Source organism: Astyanax mexicanus, chromosome 2, assembly GCF_023375975.1.
Source record: "Astyanax mexicanus isolate ESR-SI-001 chromosome 2, AstMex3_surface, whole genome shotgun sequence".
Classification (NCBI taxonomy): domain Eukaryota; kingdom Metazoa; phylum Chordata; class Actinopteri; order Characiformes; family Acestrorhamphidae; genus Astyanax; species Astyanax mexicanus.
Window position 1 is genome coordinate 38,619,805 of NC_064409.1, and position 20,243 is coordinate 38,640,047.

Genomic DNA, 20,243 nt, shown 5'->3' on the forward strand with positions numbered 1-20,243 from the left:
AAATTGAAAAGTGCTTTTTGTCACATTTCTGAGCAAAATTTGTTCCAATTTACCATGCCCATGCATTTTCCCACTCATTTCAGTCATTTTTCATGGAAAAAAACAAGGTTTTATGAATGGTCAAAACTTTCACCAAAATGGCATACCGCGGGTCTACGTGTTTTTTGGTTTTGGGCAAAAATTGAAAAGTGCTTTTTTCACATTTCTGAGCAAAATTTGGTCCAATTTACCATGCCCATGCATTTTCCCACTCATTTGAGTCATTTTTCATGAAAAAAAAGAGGTTTCATGAATGGTCAAAAATTTTCACCAAAATGACATACCGCAGGTCTAAGTGTTTTTCTGATTTGGGTCAAAAATTGAAAAGTGCTTTTTGTCACATTTCTGAGCAAAATTTGTTCCAATTTACCATGCCCATGCATTTTCCCCCTCATTTCAGTCATTTTTCATGGAAAAAAACAAGGTTTTATGAATGGTCAAAATTTTCACCAAAATGACATACCGCGCGGGTCTACGTGTTTTTCTGATTTGGGTCAAAAATTGAAAAGTGCTTTTTTCACATTTCTGAGCAAAATTTGGTCCAATTTACCATGCCCATGCATTTTCCCAATCATTTGAGTCATTTTTCATGAAAAAAACAAGTTTTCATGAATGGTCAAAATTTTCGCCAAAATGACATACCGCGGGTCTACGTTTTTTTCTGATTTGTGTCAAAAATTTAAAAGCGCTTTTTTCACATTTCTGAGCAAAATTTGGTCCAATTTACCATGCCCATGCATTTTCCCACTCATTTGAGTCATTTTTCATGAAAAAAAAGAGGTTTCATGAATGGTCAAAATTTTCACCAAAATGACATACCGCGGGTCTACGTTTTTTTCTGATTTGGGTCAAAAATTGAAAAGTGCCTTTTGACACATTTCTGAGCAAAATTTGTCCCAATTTACCATGCCCATGCATTTTCCCACTCATTTGAGTCATTTTTCATGGAAAAAACAAGGTTTCATGAATGGTCAAAATTTTCACCAAAATGACATACCGCGGGTCTACGTTTTTTTCTGATTTGGGTCAAAAATTGAAAAGTGCTTTTTGTCACATTTCTGAGCAAAATTTGTTCCAATTTACCATGCCCATGCATTTTCCCACTCATTTGAGTCATTTTTCATGAAAAAAACAAGGTTTCATGAATGGTCAAAATTTTCACCAAAATGACATACCGCGGGTCTACGTTTTTTTCTGATTTGGGTCAAAAATTGAAAAGTGCTTTTTTTCACATTTCTGAGTAAAATTTGGTCCAATTTTCCATGCCCATGCATTTTCCCACTCATTTCAGTCATTTTTCATGGAAAAAAACAAGGTTTTATGAATGGTCAAAATTTTCACCAAAATGACATACCGCGGGTCTACGTTTTTTTCTGATTTGGGTCAAAAATTGAAAAGTGCTTTTTTCACATTTCTGAGCAAAATTTGTTCCAATTTACCATGCCCATGCATTTTCCCCCTCATTTCAGTCATTTTTCATGGAAAAAAACAAGGTTTTATGAATGGTCAAAATTTTCACCAAAATGACATACCGCGGGTCTACGTTTTTTTCTGATTTGGGTCAAAAATTGAAAAGTGCTTTTTTCACATTTCTGAGCAAAATTTGGTCCAATTTACCATGCCCATGCATTTTCCCAATCATTTGAGTCATTTTTCATGAAAAAAACAAGTTTTCATGAATGGTCAAAATTTTCGCCAAAATGACATACCGCGGGTCTACGTTTTTTTCTGATTTGTGTCAAAAATGTAAAAGTGCTTTTTTCACATTTCTGAGCAAAATTTGGTCCAATTTACCATGCCCATGCATTTTCCCACTCATTTGAGTCATTTTTCATGAAAAAAAAGAGGTTTCATGAATGGTCAAAATTTTCACCAAAATGACATACCGCGGGTCTACGTTTTTTTCTGATTTGGGTCAAAAATTGAAAAGTGCTTTTTTCACATTTCTGAGCAAATTTTGGTCCAATTTACCATGCCCATGCATTTTCCCACTCATTTGAGTCATTTTTCATGAAAAAAACAAGTTATCATGAATGGTCAAAATTTTCACCAAAATGACATACCGCGGGTCTACGTTTTTTTCTGATTTGGGTCAAAAATTGAAAAGTGCTTTTTTCACATTTCTGAGCAAATTTTGGTCCAATTTACCATGCCCATGCATTTTCCCACTCATTTGAGTCATTTTTCATGAAAAAAACAAGTTATCATGAATGGTCAAAATTTTTGCCAAAATGACATACCGCGGGTCTACGTTTTTTTCTGATTTGTGTCAAAAATTTAAAAGAGCTTTTTTAACATTTCTGAGCAAAATTTGGTCCAATTTACCATGCCCATGCATTTTCCCACTCATTTGAGTCATTTTTCATGGAAAAAACAAGGTTTCATGAATGGTCAAAATTTTCACCAAAATGACATACCGCGGGTCTACGTTTTTTTCTGATTTGTGTCAAAAATTTAAAAGAGCTTTTTTAACATTTCTGAGCAAAATTTGGTCCAATTTACCATGCCCATGCATTTTCCCACTCATTTGAGTCATTTTTCATGGAAAAAACAAGGTTTCATGAATGGTCAAAATTTTCACCAAAATGACATACCGCGGGTCTACGTTTTTTTCTGATTTGGGTCAAAAATTGAAAAGTGCCTTTTGACACATTTCTGAGCAAACTTTGTCCCAATTTACCATGCCCATGCATTTTCCCACTCATTTGAGTCATTTTTCATGGAAAAAACAAGGTTTCATGAATGGTCAAAATTTTCACCAAAATGACATACCGCGGGTCTTTTTCTGATTTGGGTCAAAAAATTGAAAAGTGCTTTTTTTCACATTTCTGAGCAAACTTTGGTCCAATTTACCATGCCCATGAATTTTCCCACTCATTTGAGTCATTTTTCATTGAAAAAACAAGCTTTCATGAATGGTCAAAATTTTCACCAAAATGACATACCGCGGGTCTACGTTTTTTTCTGAATTGTGTCAAAAAATTTAAAAGTGCTTTTTTCACATTTCTGAGCAAAATTTGTCCCAATTTACCATGCCCATGCATTTTCCCACTCATTTGAGTCATTTTTCATGGAAAAAACAAGGTTTCATGAATGGTCAAAATTTTCACCAAAATGACATACCGCGGGTCTACGTTTTTTTCTGATTTGGGTCAAAAATTGAAAAGTGCTTTTTGTCACATTTCTGAGCAAAATTTGTTCCAATTTACCATGCCCGTGCATTTTCCCACTCATTTGAGTCATTTTTCATGAAAAAAACAAGGTTTCATGAATGGTCAAAATTTTCACCAAAATGACATACCGCGGGTCTACGTTTTTTTCTGATTTGGGTCAAAAATTGAAAAGTGCTTTTTTTCACATTTCTGAGTAAAATTTGGTCCAATTTTCCATGCCCATGCATTTTCCCACTCATTTCAGTCATTTTTCATGGAAAAAAACAAGGTTTTATGAATGGTCAAAATTTTCACCAAAATGACATACCGCGGGTCTACGTTTTTTTCTGATTTGGGTCAAAAATTGAAAAGTGCTTTTTTCACATTTCTGAGCAAATTTTGGTCCAATTTACCATGCCCATGCATTTTCCCACTAATTTGAGTCATTTTTCATGAAAAAAACAAGTTATCATGAATGGTCAAAATTTTTGCCAAAATGACATACCGCGGGTCTATGTTTTTTTCTGATTTGTGTCAAAAATTTAAAAGAGCTTTTTTCACATTTCTGAGCAAAATTTGGTCCAATTTACCATGCCCATGCATTTTCCCACTCATTTGAGTCATTTTTCATGGAAAAAACAAGGTTTCATGAATGGTCAAAATTTTCACCAAAATGACATACCGCGGGTCTACGTTTTTTTCTGATTTGGGTCAAAAATTGAAAAGTGCTTTTTTCACATTTCTGAGCAAATTTTGGTCCAATTTACCATGCCCATGCATTTTCCCACTCATTTGAGTCATTTTTCATGAAAAAAACAAGTTATCATGAATGGTCAAAATTTTTGCCAAAATGACATACCGCGGGTCTACGTTTTTTTCTGATTTGTGTCAAAAATTTAAAAGAGCTTTTTTCACATTTCTGAGCAAAATTTGGTCCAATTTACCATGCCCATGCATTTTCCCACTCATTTGAGTCATTTTTCATGGAAAAAACAAGGTTTCATGAATGGTCAAAATTTTCACCAAAATGACATACCGCCGGTCTACTTTTTTTTCTGATTTGGGTCAAAAATTGAAAAGTGCCTTTTGACACATTTCTGAGCAAACTTTGTCCCAATTTACCATGCCCATGCATTTTCCCACTCATTTGAGTCATTTTTCATGGAAAAAACAAGGTTTCATGAATGGTCAAAATTTTCACCAAAATGACATACCGCGGGTCTTTTTCTGATTTGGGTCAAAAAATTGAAAAGTGCTTTTTTTCACATTTCTGAGCAAACTTTGGTCCAATTTACCATGCCCATGCATTTTCCCACTCATTTGAGTCATTTTTCATTGAAAAAACAAGCTTTCATGAATGGTCAAAATTTTCACCAAAATGACATACCGCGGGTCTACGTTTTTTTCTGAATTGTGTCAAAAATTTAAAAGTGCTTTTTTCACATTTCTGAGCAAAATTTGGTCCAGTTTACCATGCCCATGCATTTTCCCACTCATTTGAGTCATTTTTCATTGAAAAAACAAGGTTTCATGAATGGTCAAAATTTTCACCAAAATGACATACCGCGGGTCTACGTTTTTTCCTGAATTGTGTCAAAAATTTAAAAGTGCTTTTTTCACATTTCTGAGCAAAATTTGGTCCAATTTACCATGCCCATGCATTTTCCCACTCATTTGAGTAATTTTTCATGGAAAAAAACAAGTTTTCATGAATGGTCAAAATTTTCACCAAAATGACATACCGCGGGTCTTTTTCTGATTTGGGTCAAAAAATTGAAAAGTGCTTTTTTTCACATTTCTGAGCAAAATTTGGTCCAATTTACCATGCCCATGCATTTTCCCACTCATTTGAGTCATTTTTCATGGAAAAAACAAGGTTTCATGAATGGTCAAAATTTTCGCCAAAATGACATACCGCGGGTCTACGTTTTTTTTCTGATTTGTGTCAAAAATTTAAAAGTGCTTTTTTCACATTTCTGAGCAAAATTTGGTCCAATTTACCATACCCATGCATTTTCCCACTCATTTGAGTCATTTTTCATTGAAAAAACAAGGTTTCATGAATGGTCAAAATTTTCACCAAAATGACATACCGCGGGTCTACGTTTTTTCCTGAATTGTGTCAAAAAATTAAAAGTGCTTTTTTCACATTTCTGAGCAAAATTTGGTCCAATTTACCATGCCCATGCATTTTCCCACTCATTTGAGTAATTTTTCATGGAAAAAAACAAGTTTTCATGAATGGTCAAAATTTTCACCAAAATGACATACCGCGGGTCTTTTTCTGATTTGGGTCAAAAAATTGAAAAGTGCTTTTTTTCACATTTCTGAGCAAAATTTGGTCCAATTTACCATGCCCATGCATTTTCCCACTCTTTTGAGTCATTTTTCATGGAAAAAACAAGGTTTCATGAATGGTCAAAATTTTCGCCAAAATGACATACCGCGGGTCTACGTTTTTTTTTTGATTTGTGTCAAAAATTTAAAAGTGCTTTTTTCACATTTCTGAGCAAAATTTGGTCCAATTTACCATGCCCATGCATTTCCCCACTCATTTGAGTTATTTTTCATGGAAAAAACAAGGTTTCATGAATGGTCAAAATTTTCACCAAAATGACATACCGCGGGTCTACAAGTTTTTCTGATTTGGGTCAAAAATTGAAAAGTGCTTTTTTCACATTTCTGAGCAAAATTTGGTCCAATTTACCATACCCATGCATTTTCCCACTCATTTGAGTCATTTTTCATTGAAAAAACAAGGTTTCATGAATGGTCAAAATTTTCACCAAAATGACATACCGCGGGTCTACATTTTTTCCTGAATTGTGTCAAAAAATTAAAAGTGCTTTTTTCACATTTCTGAGCAAAATTTGGTCCAATTTACCATGCCCAGTGATTTTCCCACTCATTTGAGTAATTTTTCATGGAAAAAAACAAGTTTTCATGAATGGTCAAAATTTTCACCAAAATGACATACCGCGGGTCTTTTTCTGATTTGGGTCAAAAAATTGAAAAGTGCTTTTTTTCACATTTCTGAGCAAAATTTGGTCCAATTTACCATGCCCATGCATTTTCCCACTCTTTTGAGTCATTTTTCATGGAAAAAACAAGGTTTCATGAATGGTCAAAATTTCGCCAAAATGACATACCGCGGGTCTACGTTTTTTTTCTGATTTGTGTCAAAAATTTAAAAGTGCTTTTTTCACATTTCTGAGCAAAATTTGGTCCAATTTACCATGCCCATGCATTTCCCCACTCATTTGAGTTATTTTTCATGGAAAAAACAAGGTTTCATGAATGGTCAAAATTTTCACCAAAATGACATACCGCGGGTCTACAAGTTTTTCTGATTTGGGTCAAAAATTGAAAAGTGCTTTTTGTCACATTTCTGAGCAAAATTTGTTCCAATTTACCATGCCCATGCATTTTCCCACTCATTTGAGTCATTTTTCATGGAAAAAACAAGGTTTCATGAATGGTCAAAATTTTCGCCAAAATGACATACCGCGGGTCTACGTTTTTTTCTGATTTGTGTCAAAAATTTAAAAGTGCTTTTTTCACATTTCTGAGCAAAATTTGGTCCAATTTACCATGCCCATGCATTTTCCCACTCATTTGAGTCATTTTTCATGGAAAAAACAAGGTTTCATGAATGGTCAAAATTTTCGCCAAAATGACATACCGCGGGTCTACGTTTTTTTCTGATTTGTGTCAAAAATTTAAAAGTGCTTTTTTCACATTTCTGAGCAAAATTTGAACCAATTTACCATGCCCATGCATTTTCCCACTCATTTGAGTCATTTTTCATGGAAAAAACAAGGTTTCATGAATGGTCAAAATTTTCACCAAAATGACATACCGCGGGTCTACGTTTTTTTCTGATTTGGGTCAAAAATTGAAAAGTGCTTTTTGTCACATTTCTGAGCAAAATTTGTCCCAATTTACCATGCCCATGCATTTTCCCACTCATTTGAGTCATTTTTCATGGAAAAAACAAGTTTTCATGAATGGTTAAAATTTTCACCAAAATGACATACCGCGGGTCTACGTTTTTTTCTGATTTTTGTCAAAAATTTAAAAGTGCTTTTTTCACATTTCTGAGCAAAATTTGGTTCAATTTACCATGCCCATGCATTTTTCCACTCATTTGAGTCATTTTTCATGGAAAAAACAAGGTTTCATGAATGGTCAAAATTTTCACCAAAATGACATACCGCGGGGTCTACGTTTTTTTCTGATTTGTGTCAAAAATTTAAAAGTGCTTTTTTCACATTTCTGAGCAAAATTTGGTCCAATTTACCATGCCCATGCATTTTCCCACTCATTTGAGTCATTTTTCATGGAAAAAACAAGTTTTCATGAATGGTCAAAATTTTCACCAAAATGACATACCGCGGGTCTATGTTTTTTTCTGATTTGTGTCAAAAATTGAAAAGTGCTTTTATCACATTTCTGAGCAAAATTTGGTTCAATTTACCATGCCCATGCATTTTTCCACTCATTTGAGTCATTTTTCATGGAAAAAACAAGGTTTCATGAATGGTCAAAATTTTCGCCAAAATGACATACCGCGGGTCTACGTTTTTTTCTGATTTGGGTCAAAAATTTAAAAGTGCTTTTTTCACATTTCTGAGCAAAATTTGGTCCAATTTACCATGCCCATGCATTTTCCTACTCATTTGAGTCATTTTTCATGGAAAAAACAAGGTTTCATGAATGGTCAAAATTTTCGCCAAAATGACATACCGCGGGTCTACGTTTTTTTTCTGATTTGGGTCAAAAATTTAAAAGTGCTTTTTTCACATTTCTGAGCAAAATTTGGTCCAATTTACCATGCCCATGCATTTTCCCACTCATTTGAGTCATTTTTCATGGAAAAAAACAAGTTTTCATGAATGGTCAAAATTTTCGCCAAAATGACATACCGCGGGTCTACGTTTGTTTCTGATTTGTGTCAAAAATTTCAAAGTGCTTTTTTCACATTTCTGAGCAAAATTTGGTCCAATTTTCCATGATCATGCATTTTCCCACTCGTTTGAGTCATTTTTCATGGAAAAAACAAGGTTTCATGAATGGTCAAAATTTTCACCAAAATTACATACCGCGGGTCTACGTTTTTTTCTGATTTGGGTCAAAAATTGAAAAGTGCTTTTTGTCACATTTCTGAGCAAAATTTGTTCCAATTTACCATGCCCATGCATTTTCCCACTCATTTGAGTCATTTTTCATGAAAAAAACAAGTTATCATGAATGGTCAAAATTTTCGCCAAAATGACATACCGCGGGTCTACGTTTTTTTTCTGATTTGGATCAAAAATTGAAAAGTGCCTTTTGACACATTTCTGAGCAAAATTTGTCCCAATTTACCATGCCCATGCATTTCCCCACTCATTTGAGTCATTTTTCATGGAAAAAACAAGGTTTCATGAATGGTCAAAATATTCACCAAAATGACATACCGCGGGTCTACGTTTTTTTCTGATTTGGGTCAAAAATTGGAAAGTGCTTTTTTCACATTTCTGAGCAAAATTTGGTCCAATTTAACATACCCATGCATTTTCCCACTCATTTGAGTCATTTTTCATGGAAAAAAACATGTTTTCATGAATGGTCAAAATTCTCGCCAAAATGACATACCGCGGGTCTACGTTTTTTTCTGATTTTTGTCAAAAATTTAAAAGTGCTTTTTTCACATTTCTGAGCAAAATTTGGTCCAATTTACCATGCCCATGCATTTTCCCACTCATTTGAGTCATTTTTCATGGAAAAAACAAGGTTTCATGAATGGTTAAAATTTTCGCCAAAATGACATACCGCGGGTCTACGTTTTTTTCTGATTTGGGTCAAAAATTGAAAGGTGCCTTTTGACACATTTCTGAGCAAAATTTGTCCCAATTTACCATGCCCATGCATTTTCCCACTCATTTGAGTCATTTTTCATGGAAAAAACAAGGTTTCATGAATGGTCAAAATTTTCACCAAAATGACATACCGTGGGTCTACGTTTTTTTCTGATTTGGGTCAAAAATTGAAAAGTGCTTTTTGTCACATTTCTGAGCAAAATTTGTCCCAATTTACCATGCCCATGCATTTTCCCACTCATTTGAGTCATTTTTCATGGAAAAAACAAGTTTTCATGAATGGTCAAAATTTTCACCAAAATGACATACCGCAGGTCTACGTTTTTTTCTGATTTGGGTCAAAAATTTAAAAGTGCTTTTTTCACATTTCTGAGCAAAATTTGGTCCAATTTACCATGCCCATGCATTTTCCCACTCATTTGAGTAATTTTTCATGGAAAAAACAATGTTTCATGAATGGTCAAAATTTTCACCAAAATGACATACCGCGGGTCTATGTTTGTTTCTGATTTGGGTCAAAAATTGAAAAGTGCCTTTTGACACATTTCTGAGCAAAATTTGTCCCAATTTACCATGCCCATGCATTTTTCCACTCATTTGAGTCATTTTTCATGGAAAAAACAAGGTTTCATGAATGATCAAAATTTTCACCAAAATGACATACCGCGGGTCTACGTTTTTTTCTGATTTGGGTCAAAAATTGAAAAGTGCTTTTTGTCACATTTCTGAGCAAAATTTGTCCCAATTTACCATGCCCATGCATTTTCCCACTCATTTGAGTCATTTTTCATGGAAAAAACAAGGTTTCATGAATGGTCAAAATTTTCACCAAAATGACATACCGCGGGTCTACGTTTTTTTCTGATTTGTGTCAAAAATTTAAAAGTGCTTTTATCACATTTCTGAGCAAAATTTGGTTCAATTTACCATGCCCATGCATTTTTCCACTAATTTGAGTCATTTTTCATGGAAAAAACAAGGTTTCATGAATGGTCAAAATTTTCACCAAAATGACATACCGCGGGTCTACGTTTTTTTCTGATTTGTGTCAAAAATTGAAAAGTGCCTTTTGACACATTTCTGAGCAAATTTTGTCCCAATTTACCATGCCCATGCATTTTCCCACTCATTTGAGTCATTTTTCATGGAAAAAACAAGGTTTCATGAATGGTCAAAATTTTCACCAAAATGACATACCGCGGGTCTACGTTTTTTTCTGATTTGGGTCAAAAATTGAAAAGTGCCTTTTGTCACATTTCTGAGCAAAATTTGTCCCAATTTACCATGCCCATGCATTTTCCCACTCATTTGAGTCATTTTTCATGGAAAAAATAAGGTTTCATGAATGGTCAAAATTTTCACCAAAATGACATACCGCGGGGTCTACGTTTTTTTCTGATTTGGGTCAAAAATTGAAAAGTGCTTTTTGTCACATTTTTGAGCAAACTTTGGTCCAATTTACCATGCCCATGCATTTCCCCACTCATTTCAGTCATTTTTCATGGAAAAAACAAGGTTTCATGAATGGTCAAAATTTTCACCAAAATGACATACCGCGCGGGTCTATGTTTTTTTCTGATTTGGGTCAAAAATTTAAAAGTGCTTTTTTCACATTTCTGAGCAAAATTTGGTCCAATTTACCATGCCCATGCATTTTCCCACTCATTTAAGTCATTTTTCATGGAAAAAACAAGGTTTCATGAATGGTCAAAATTTTCACCAAAATGACATACCGCGGGTCTACGTTTTTTACTGATTTGGGTCAAAAATTGAAAAGTGCTTTTTTCACATTTCTGAGCAAAATTTGGTCCAATTTACCATGCCCATGCATTTTCCCACTCATTTGAGTCATTTTTCATGGAAAAAACAAGGTTTCATGAATGGTCAAAATTTTCACCAAAATGACATACCGCGGGTCTACGTTTTTTTCTGATTTTGGTCAAAAATTGAAAAGTGCTTTTTTCACATTTCTGAGCAAAATTTGTCCCAATTTACCATGCCCATGCATTTTCCCACTCATTTGAGTCATTTTTCATGGAAAAAACAAGGTTTCATGAATGGTCAAAATTTTCACCAAAATGACATATCGCGGGTCTACGTTTTTTTTCTGATTTGTGTCAAAAATTTAAAAGTGCTTTTTTCACATTTCTGATCAAAATTTGGTCCAATTTTCCATGCCCATGCATTTTCCCACTCATTTGAGTCGTTTTTCATGGAAAAAATAAGGTTTCATGAATGGTCAAAATTTTCACCAAAATGACATACCGCGGGTCTACGTTTTTTTCTGATTTGGGTCAAAAATTGAAAAGTGCCTTTTGTCACATTTCTGAGCAAAATTTGTCCCAATTTACCATGCCCATGCATTTTCCCACTCATTTGAGTCATTTTTCATGGAAAAAACAAGGTTTCATGAATGGTCAAAATGTTCACCAAAATGACATACCGCGGGTCTACGTTTTTTTCTGATTTGGGTCAAAAATTGAAAAGTGCCTTTTGTCACATTTCTGAGCAAAATTTGGTCCAATTTACCATGCCCATGCATTTTCCCAGTCATTTGAGTCATTTTTCATGGAAAAAACAAGGTTTCATGAATGGTCAAAATTTTCACCAAAATGACATACCGCGGGTCTACGTTTTTTTCTGATTTGGGTCAAAAATTGAAAACTGCTTTTTTCACATTTCTGAGCAAAATTTGGTCCAATTTACCATGCCCATGCATTTTCCCACTCATTTGAGTCATTTTTCATGAAAAAAACAAGTTTTCATGAATGGTCAAAATTTTTGCCAAAATGACATACCGCGGGTCTACGTTTTTTTCTGATTTGTGTTAAAAATTTAAAAGTGCTTTTTTCACATTTCTGAGCAAAATTTGGTCCAATTTACCATGCCCATGCATTTTCCCACTCATTTGAGTTATTTTTCATGGAAAAAACAAGGTTTCACGAATGGTCAAAATTTTCGCCAAAATGACATACCGCGCGCGGGTCTACGTTTTTTTCTGATTCGGGTCAAAAATTGAAAAGTGCTTTTTTTTCACATTTCTGAGCAAAATTTGTCCCAATTTACCATGCCCGTGCATTTTCCCAGTCGTTTAAGTCATTTTTCATGGAAAAAACAATGTTTCATGAATGGTCAAAATTTTCACCAAAATGACATACCGCGGGTCTACGTTTTTTTCTGATTTGGGTCAAAAATTGAAAAGTGCCTTTTGTCACATTTCTGAGCAAAATTTGTCCAAATTTACCATGCCCATGCATTTTCCCACTCATTTGAGTCATTTTTCATGGAAAAAACAAGGTTTCATGAATGGTCAAAATTTTCACCAAAATGACATACCGCGGGTCTACGTTTTTTTCTGATTTGGGTCAAAAATTGAAAAGTGCTTTTTTCACATTTCTGAGCAAAATTTGTCCCAATTTACCATGCCCATGCATTTTCCCACTCATTTGAGTCATTTTTCATGGAAAAAACAAGGTTTCATGAATGGTCAAAATTTTCACCAAAATGACATACCGCGCGGGTCTATGTTTTTTTCTGATTTGGGTCAAAAATTTAAAAGTGCTTTTTTCACATTTCTGAGCAAAATTTGGTCCAATTTTCCATGCCCATGCATTTTCCCACTCATTTGAGTCATTTTTCATGGAAAAAACAAGGTTTCATGAATGGTCAAAATGTTCACCAAAATGACATACCGCGGGTCTACGTGTTTTTCTGATTTGGGTCAAAAATTGAAAAGTGCTTTTTGTCACATTTCTGAGCAAAATTTGTCCCAATTTACCATGCCAATGCTTTTTCCCACTCATTTGAGTCATTTTTCATGGAAAAAACAAGGTTTCATGAATGGTCAAAATGTTCACCAAAATGACATACCGCGGGTCTACGTTTTTTTCTGATTTGGGTCAAAAATTTAAAAGTGCTTTTTTCACATTTCTGAGCAAAATTTGGTCCAATTTTCCATGCCCATGCATTTTCCCACTCATTTCAGTCATTTTTCATGGAAAAAAACAAGGTTTTATGAATGGTCAAAATTTTCACCAAAATGACATACCGCGGGGTCTACGTTTTTTTCTGATTTGGGTCAAAAATTGAAAAGTGCTTTTTTCACATTTCTGAGCAAAATTTGTTCCAATTTACCATGCCCATGCATTTTCCCACACATTTGAGTCATTTTTCATGGAAAAAACAAGGTTTCATGAATGGTCAAAATGTTCACCAAAATGACATACCGCGGGTCTACGTTTTTTTCTGATTTGGGTCAAAAATTGAAAAGTGCCTTTTGTCACATTTCTGAGCAAAATTTGGTCCAATTTACCATGCCCATGCATTTTCCCACTCATTTGAGTCATTTTTCATGGAAAAAACAAGGTTTCATGAATGGTCAAAATTTTCACCAAAATGACATACCGCGGGTCTACGTTTTTTTCTGATTTGGGTCAAAAATTGAAAAGTGCCTTTTGTCACATTTCTGAGCAAAATTCGTCCCAATTTACCATGCCCATGCATTTTCCCACTCATTTGAGTCATTTTTCATGGAAAAAACAAGGTTTCATGAATGGTCAAAATTTTCACCAAAATGACATACCGCGGGTCTACGTTTTTTTCTGATTTGGGTCAAAAATTTAAAAGTGCTTTTTTCACATTTCTGAGCAAAATTTGGTCCAATTTACCATGCCCATGCATTTTCCCACTCATTTGAGTCATTTTTCATGAAAAAAAACAAGTTATCATGAATGGTCAAAATGTTCACCAAAATGACATACCGCGGGTCTACGTTTTTTACTGATTTGGGTCAAAAATTGAAAAGTGCCTTTTGTCACATTTCTGAGCAAAATTTGTCCCAATTTACCATGCCCATGCATTTTCCCACTCATTTGAGTCGTTTTTCATGGAAAAAACAAGGTTTCATGAATGGTCAAAATTTTCACCAAAATGACATACCGCGGGTCTACGTTTTTTTATGATTTGTGTTCAAAATTTAAAAGTGCTTTTTTCACATTTCTGAGCAAAATTTGGTCCAATTTACCATGCCCATGCATTTTCCCACTCATTTGAGTCATTTTTCATGAAAAAAAACAAGTTATCATGAATGGTCAAAATGTTCACCAAAATGACATACCGCGGGTCTACGTTTTTTACTGATTTGGGTCAAAAATTGAAAAGTGCCTTTTGTCACATTTCTGAGCAAAATTTGTCCCAATTTACCATGCCCATGCATTTTCCCACTCATTTGAGTCGTTTTTCATGGAAAAAACAAGGTTTCATGAATGGTCAAAATTTTCACCAAAATGACATACCGCGGGTCTACGTTTTTTTATGATTTGTGTTCAAAATTTAAAAGTGCTTTTTTCACATTTCTGAGCAAAATTTGGTCCAATTTACCATGCCCATGCATTTTCCCACTCATTTGAGTCATTTTTCATGGAAAAAACAAGGTTTCATGAATGGTCAAAATTTTCACCAAAATGACATACCGCGCGGGTCTACGTTTTTTTCTGATTTGGGTCAAAAATTGAAAAGTGCTTTTTTTTCACATTTCTGAGCAAAATTTGGTCCAATTTTCCATGCCCATGCATTTTCCCACTCATTTGAGTCATTTTTCATGGAAAAAACAAGGTTTCATGAATGGTCAAAATGTTCACCAAAATGACATACCGCGGGGTCTACGTTTTTTTCTGATTTGGGTCAAAAATTGAAAAGTGCTTTTTTTCACATTTCTGAGTAAAATTTGGTCCAATTTTCCATGCCCATGCATTTTCCCACTCATTTGAGTCATTTTTCATGAAAAAAACAAGGTTTCATGAATGGTCAAAATTTTCACCAAAATGACATACCGCGGGTCTACGTTTTTTTCTGATTTGTGTCAAAAATTTAAAAGTGCTTTTTTCACATTTCTGAGCAAAATTTGGTCCAATTTTCCATGCCCATGCATTTTCCCACTCATTTGAGTCGTTTTTCATGGAAAAAATAAGGTTTCATGAATGGTCAAAATTTTCACCAAAATGACATACCGCGGGTCTACGTTTTCTTCTGATTTGGGTCAAAAATTGAAAAGTGCCTTTTGTCACATTTCTGAGCAAAATTTGTCCCAATTTACCATGCCCATGCATTTTCCCACTCATTTGAGTCGTTTTTCATGGAAAAAACAAGGTTTCATGAATGGTCAAAATTTTCACCAAAATGACATACCGCGGGTCTACGTTTTTTTATGATTTGTGTTCAAAATTTAAAAGTGCTTTTTTCACATTTCTGAGCAAAATTTGGTCCAATTTACCATGCCCATGCATTTTCCCACTCATTTGAGTCATTTTTCATGGAAAAAACAAGGTTTCATGAATGGTCAAAATTTTCACCAAAATGACATACCGCGGGTCTACGTTTTTTTCTGATTTGGGTCAAAAATTGAAAAGTGCTTTTTTTTCACATTTCTGAGCAAAATTTGTCCCAATTTACCATGCCCGTAAATTTTCCCACTTGTTTAAGTCATTTTTCATGGAAAAAACAATGTTTCATGAATGGTCAAAATTTTCACCAAAATGATATACCGCGGGTCTACGTTTTTTTCTGATTTCGGTCAAAAATTTAAAAGTGCCTTTTGACACATTTTCTGAGCAAAATTTGTCCCAATTTACCATGCCCATGCATTTCCCACTCATTTCAGTCATTTTTCATGGAAAAAACAAGGTTTCATGAATGGTCAAAATTTTCACCAAAATGACATACCGCGGGTCTTTTTCTGATTTGGGTCAAAAAATTGAAAAGTGCTTTTTTTCACATTTCTGAGCAAAATTTGGTCCAATTTTCCATGCCCATGCATTTTCCCACTCATTTCAGTCATTTTTCATGGAAAAAAACAAGGTTTTATGAATGGTCAAAATTTTCACCAAAATGACATACCGCGGGGTCTACGTTTTTTCTGATTTGGGTCAAAAATTTAAAAGTGCTTTTTGTCACATTTCTGAGCAAAATTTGTTCCAATTTACCATGCCCATGCATTTTCCCACTCGTTTGAGTCATTTTTCATGGAAAAAACAAGGTTTCATGAATGGTCAAAATTTTCACCAAAATGACATACCGCGGGTCTACGTTTTTTTCTGATTTGGGTCAAAAATTGAAAAGTGCTTTTTTTTCACATTTCTGAGCAAAATTTGTCCCAATTTACCATGCCCGTGCATTTTCCCAGTCGTTTAAGTCATTTTTCATGGAAAAAAACAAGGCTTTATGAATGGTCAAAATTTTCACCAAAATGACATACCGCGGGGTCTACGTTTTTTTCTGATTTGGGTCAAAAATTGAAAAGTGCTTTTTCACATTTCTGAGCAAAATTTGTTCCAATTTACCATGCCCATGCATTTTCCCACTCATTTGAGTCATTTTTCATGGAAAAAACAAGGTTTCATGAATGGTCAAAATGTTCACCAAAATGACATACCGCGGGTCTACGTTTTTTTCTGATTTGGGTCAAAAATTGAAAAGTGCCTTTTGTCACATTTCTGAGCAAAATTTGGTCCAATTTACCATGCCCATGCATTTTCCCACTCATTTGAGTCATTTTTCATGGAAAAAACAAGGTTTCATGAATGGTCAAAATGTTCACCAAAATGACATACCGCGCGGGTCTATGTTTTTTTCTGATTTGGGTCAAAAATTGAAAAGTGCTTTTTTCACATTTCTGAGCAAAATTTGGTCCAATTTTCCATGATCATGTATTTTCCCACTCGTTTGAGTCATTTTTCATGGAAAAAACAAGGTTTCATGAATGGTCAAAATTTTCACCAAAATGACATACCGCGGGTCTACGTTTTTTTCTGATTTGGGTCAAAAATTGAAAAGTGCTTTTTTCACATTTCTGAGCAAAATTTGTCCCAATTTACCATGCCAATGCATTTTCCCACTCATTTGAGTCATTTTTCATGGAAAAAACAACGTTTCACGAATGGTCAAAATTTTCAACAAAATGACATACCGCGGGTCTACGTTTTTTTCTGATTTGTGTCAAAAATTTAAAAGTGCTTTTTTCACATTTCTGAGCAAAATTTGGTCCAATTTACCATGCCCATGCATTTTCCCACTCATTTGAGTCATTTTTCATGGAAAAAACAAGGTTTCATGAATGGTCAAAATTTTCACCAAAATGACATACCGCGGGTCTACGTTTTTTTCTGATTTGTGTCAAAAATTTAAAAGTGCTTTTTTCACATTTCTGAGCAAAATTTGTCCAAATTTACCATGCCCATGCATTTTCCCACTCATTTGAGTCATTTTTCATGGAAAAAACAAGGTTTCATGAATGGTCAAAATTTTCACCAAAATGACATACCGCGGGTCTACGTTTTTTTCTGATTTGGGTCAAAAATTGAAAAGTGCCTTTTATCACATTTCTGAGCAAAATTTGGTCCAATTTACCATGCCCATGCATTTTCCCACTCATTTGAGTCATTTTTCATGGAAAAAACAAGGTTTCATGAATGGTCAAAATTTTCACCAAAATGACATACCGCGGGTCTACGTTTTTTTCTGATTTGGGTCAAAAATTGAAAAGTGCCTTTTGTCACATTTCTGAGCAAAATTCGTCCCAATTTACCATGCCCATGCATTTTCCCTCTCATTTGAGTCATTTTTCATGGAAAAAACAAGGTTTCATGAATGATCAAAATTTTCACCAAAATGACATACCGCGGGTCTACGTTTTTTTCTGATTTGGGTCAAAAATTTAAAAGTGCTTTTTTCACATTTCTGAGCAAAATTTGGTCCAATTTACCATGCCCATGCATTTTCCCACTCATTTGAGTCATTTTTCATGAAAAAAAACAAGTTATCATGAATGGTCAAAATGTTCACCAAAATGACATACCGCGGGTCTACGTTTTTTACTGATTTGGGTCAAAAATTGAAAAGTGCCTTTTGTCACATTTCTGAGCAAAATTTGTCCCAATTTACCATGCCCATGCATTTTCCCACTCATTTGAGTCGTTTTTCATGGAAAAAACAAGGTTTCATGAATGGTCAAAATTTTCACCAAAATGACATACCGCGGGTCTACGTTTTTTTATGATTTGTGTTCAAAATTTAAAAGTGCTTTTTTCACATTTCTGAGCAAAATTTGGTCCAATTTACCATGCCCATGCATTTTCCCACTCATTTGAGTCATTTTTCATGGAAAAAACAAGGTTTCATGAATGGTCAAAATTTTCACCAAAATGACATACCGCGCGGGTCTACGTTTTTTTCTGATTTGGGTCAAAAATTGAAAAGTGCTTTTTTTTCACATTTCTGAGCAAAATTTGGTCCAATTTTCCATGCCCATGCATTTTCCCACTCATTTGAGTCATTTTTCATGGAAAAAACAAGGTTTCATGAATGGTCAAAATGTTCACCAAAATGACATACCGCGGGTCTACGTTTTTTTCTGATTTGGGTCAAAAATAGAAAAGTGCTTTTTTTCACATTTCTGAGTAAAATTTGGTCCAATTTTCCATGCCCATGCATTTTCCCACTCATTTGAGTCATTTTTCATGAAAAAAACAAGGTTTCATGAATGGTCAAAATTTTCACCAAAATGACATACCGCGGGTCTACGTTTTTTTCTGATTTGTGTCAAAAATTTAAAAGTGCTTTTTTCACATTTCTGAGCAAAATTTGGTCCAATTTTCCATGCCCATGCATTTTCCCACTCATTTGAGTCGTTTTTCATGGAAAAAATAAGGTTTCATGAATGGTCAAAATTTTCACCAAAATGACATACCGCGGGTCTACGTTTTCTTCTGATTTGGGTCAAAAATTGAAAAGTGCCTTTTGTCACATTTCTGAGCAAAATTTGTCCCAATTTACCATGCCCATGCATTTTCCCACTCATTTGAGTCGTTTTTCATGGAAAAAACAAGGTTTCATGAATGGTCAAAATTTTCACCAAAATGACATACCGCGGGTCTACGTTTTTCTATGATTTGTGTTCAAAATTTAAAAGTGCTTTTTTCACATTTCTGAGCAAAATTTGGTCCAATTTACCATGCCCATGCATTTTCCCACTCATTTGAGTCATTTTTCATGGAAAAAACAAGGTTTCATGAATGGTCAAAATTTTCACCAAAATGACATACCGCGGGTCTACGTTTTTTTCTGATTTGGGTCAAAAATTGAAAAGTGCTTTTTTTCACATTTCTGAGCAAAATTTGTCCCAATTTACCATGCCCGTAAATTTTCCCACTTGTTTAAGTCATTTTTCATGGAAAAAACAATGTTTCATGAATGGTCAAAATTTTCACCAAAATGACATACCGCGGGTCTACGTTTTTTTCTGATTTCGGTCAAAAATTTAAAAGTGCCTTTTGACACATTTTCTGAGCAAAATTTGTCCCAATTTACCATGCCCATGCATTTCCCACTCATTTCAGTCATTTTTCATGGAAAAAACAAGGTTTCATGAATGGTCAAAATTTTCACCAAAATGACATACCGCGGGTCTTTTTCTGATTTGGGTCAAAAAATTGAAAAGTGCTTTTTTTCACATTTCTGAGCAAAATTTGGTCCAATTTTCCATGCCCATGCATTTTCCCACTCATTTCAGTCATTTTTCATGGAAAAAAACAAGGTTTTATGAATGGTCAAAATTTTCACCAAAATGACATACCGCGGGTCTACGTTTTTTTCTGATTTGGGTCAAAAATTTAAAAGTGCTTTTTGTCACATTTCTGAGCAAAATTTGTTCCAATTTACCATGCCCATGCATTTTCCCACTCGTTTGAGTCATTTTTCATGGAAAAAACAAGGTTTCATGAATGGTCAAAATTTTCACCAAAATGACATACCGCGGGTCTACGTTTTTTTCTGATTTGGGTCAAAAATTGAAAAGTGCTTTTTTTTCACATTTCTGAGCAAAATTTGTCCCAATTTACCATGCCCGTGCATTTTCCCAGTCGTTTAAGTCATTTTTCATGGAAAAAAACAAGGCTTTATGAATGGTCAAAATTTTCACCAAAATGACATACCGCGGGGTCTACGTTTTTTTCTGATTTGGGTCAAAAATTGAAAAGTGCTTTTTTCACATTTCTGAGCAAAATTTGTTCCAATTTACCATGCCCATGCATTTTCCCACTCATTTGAGTCATTTTTCATGGAAAAAACAAGGTTTCATGAATGGTCAAAATTTTCACCAAAATGACATACCGCGGGTCTACGTTTTTTTCTGATTTGT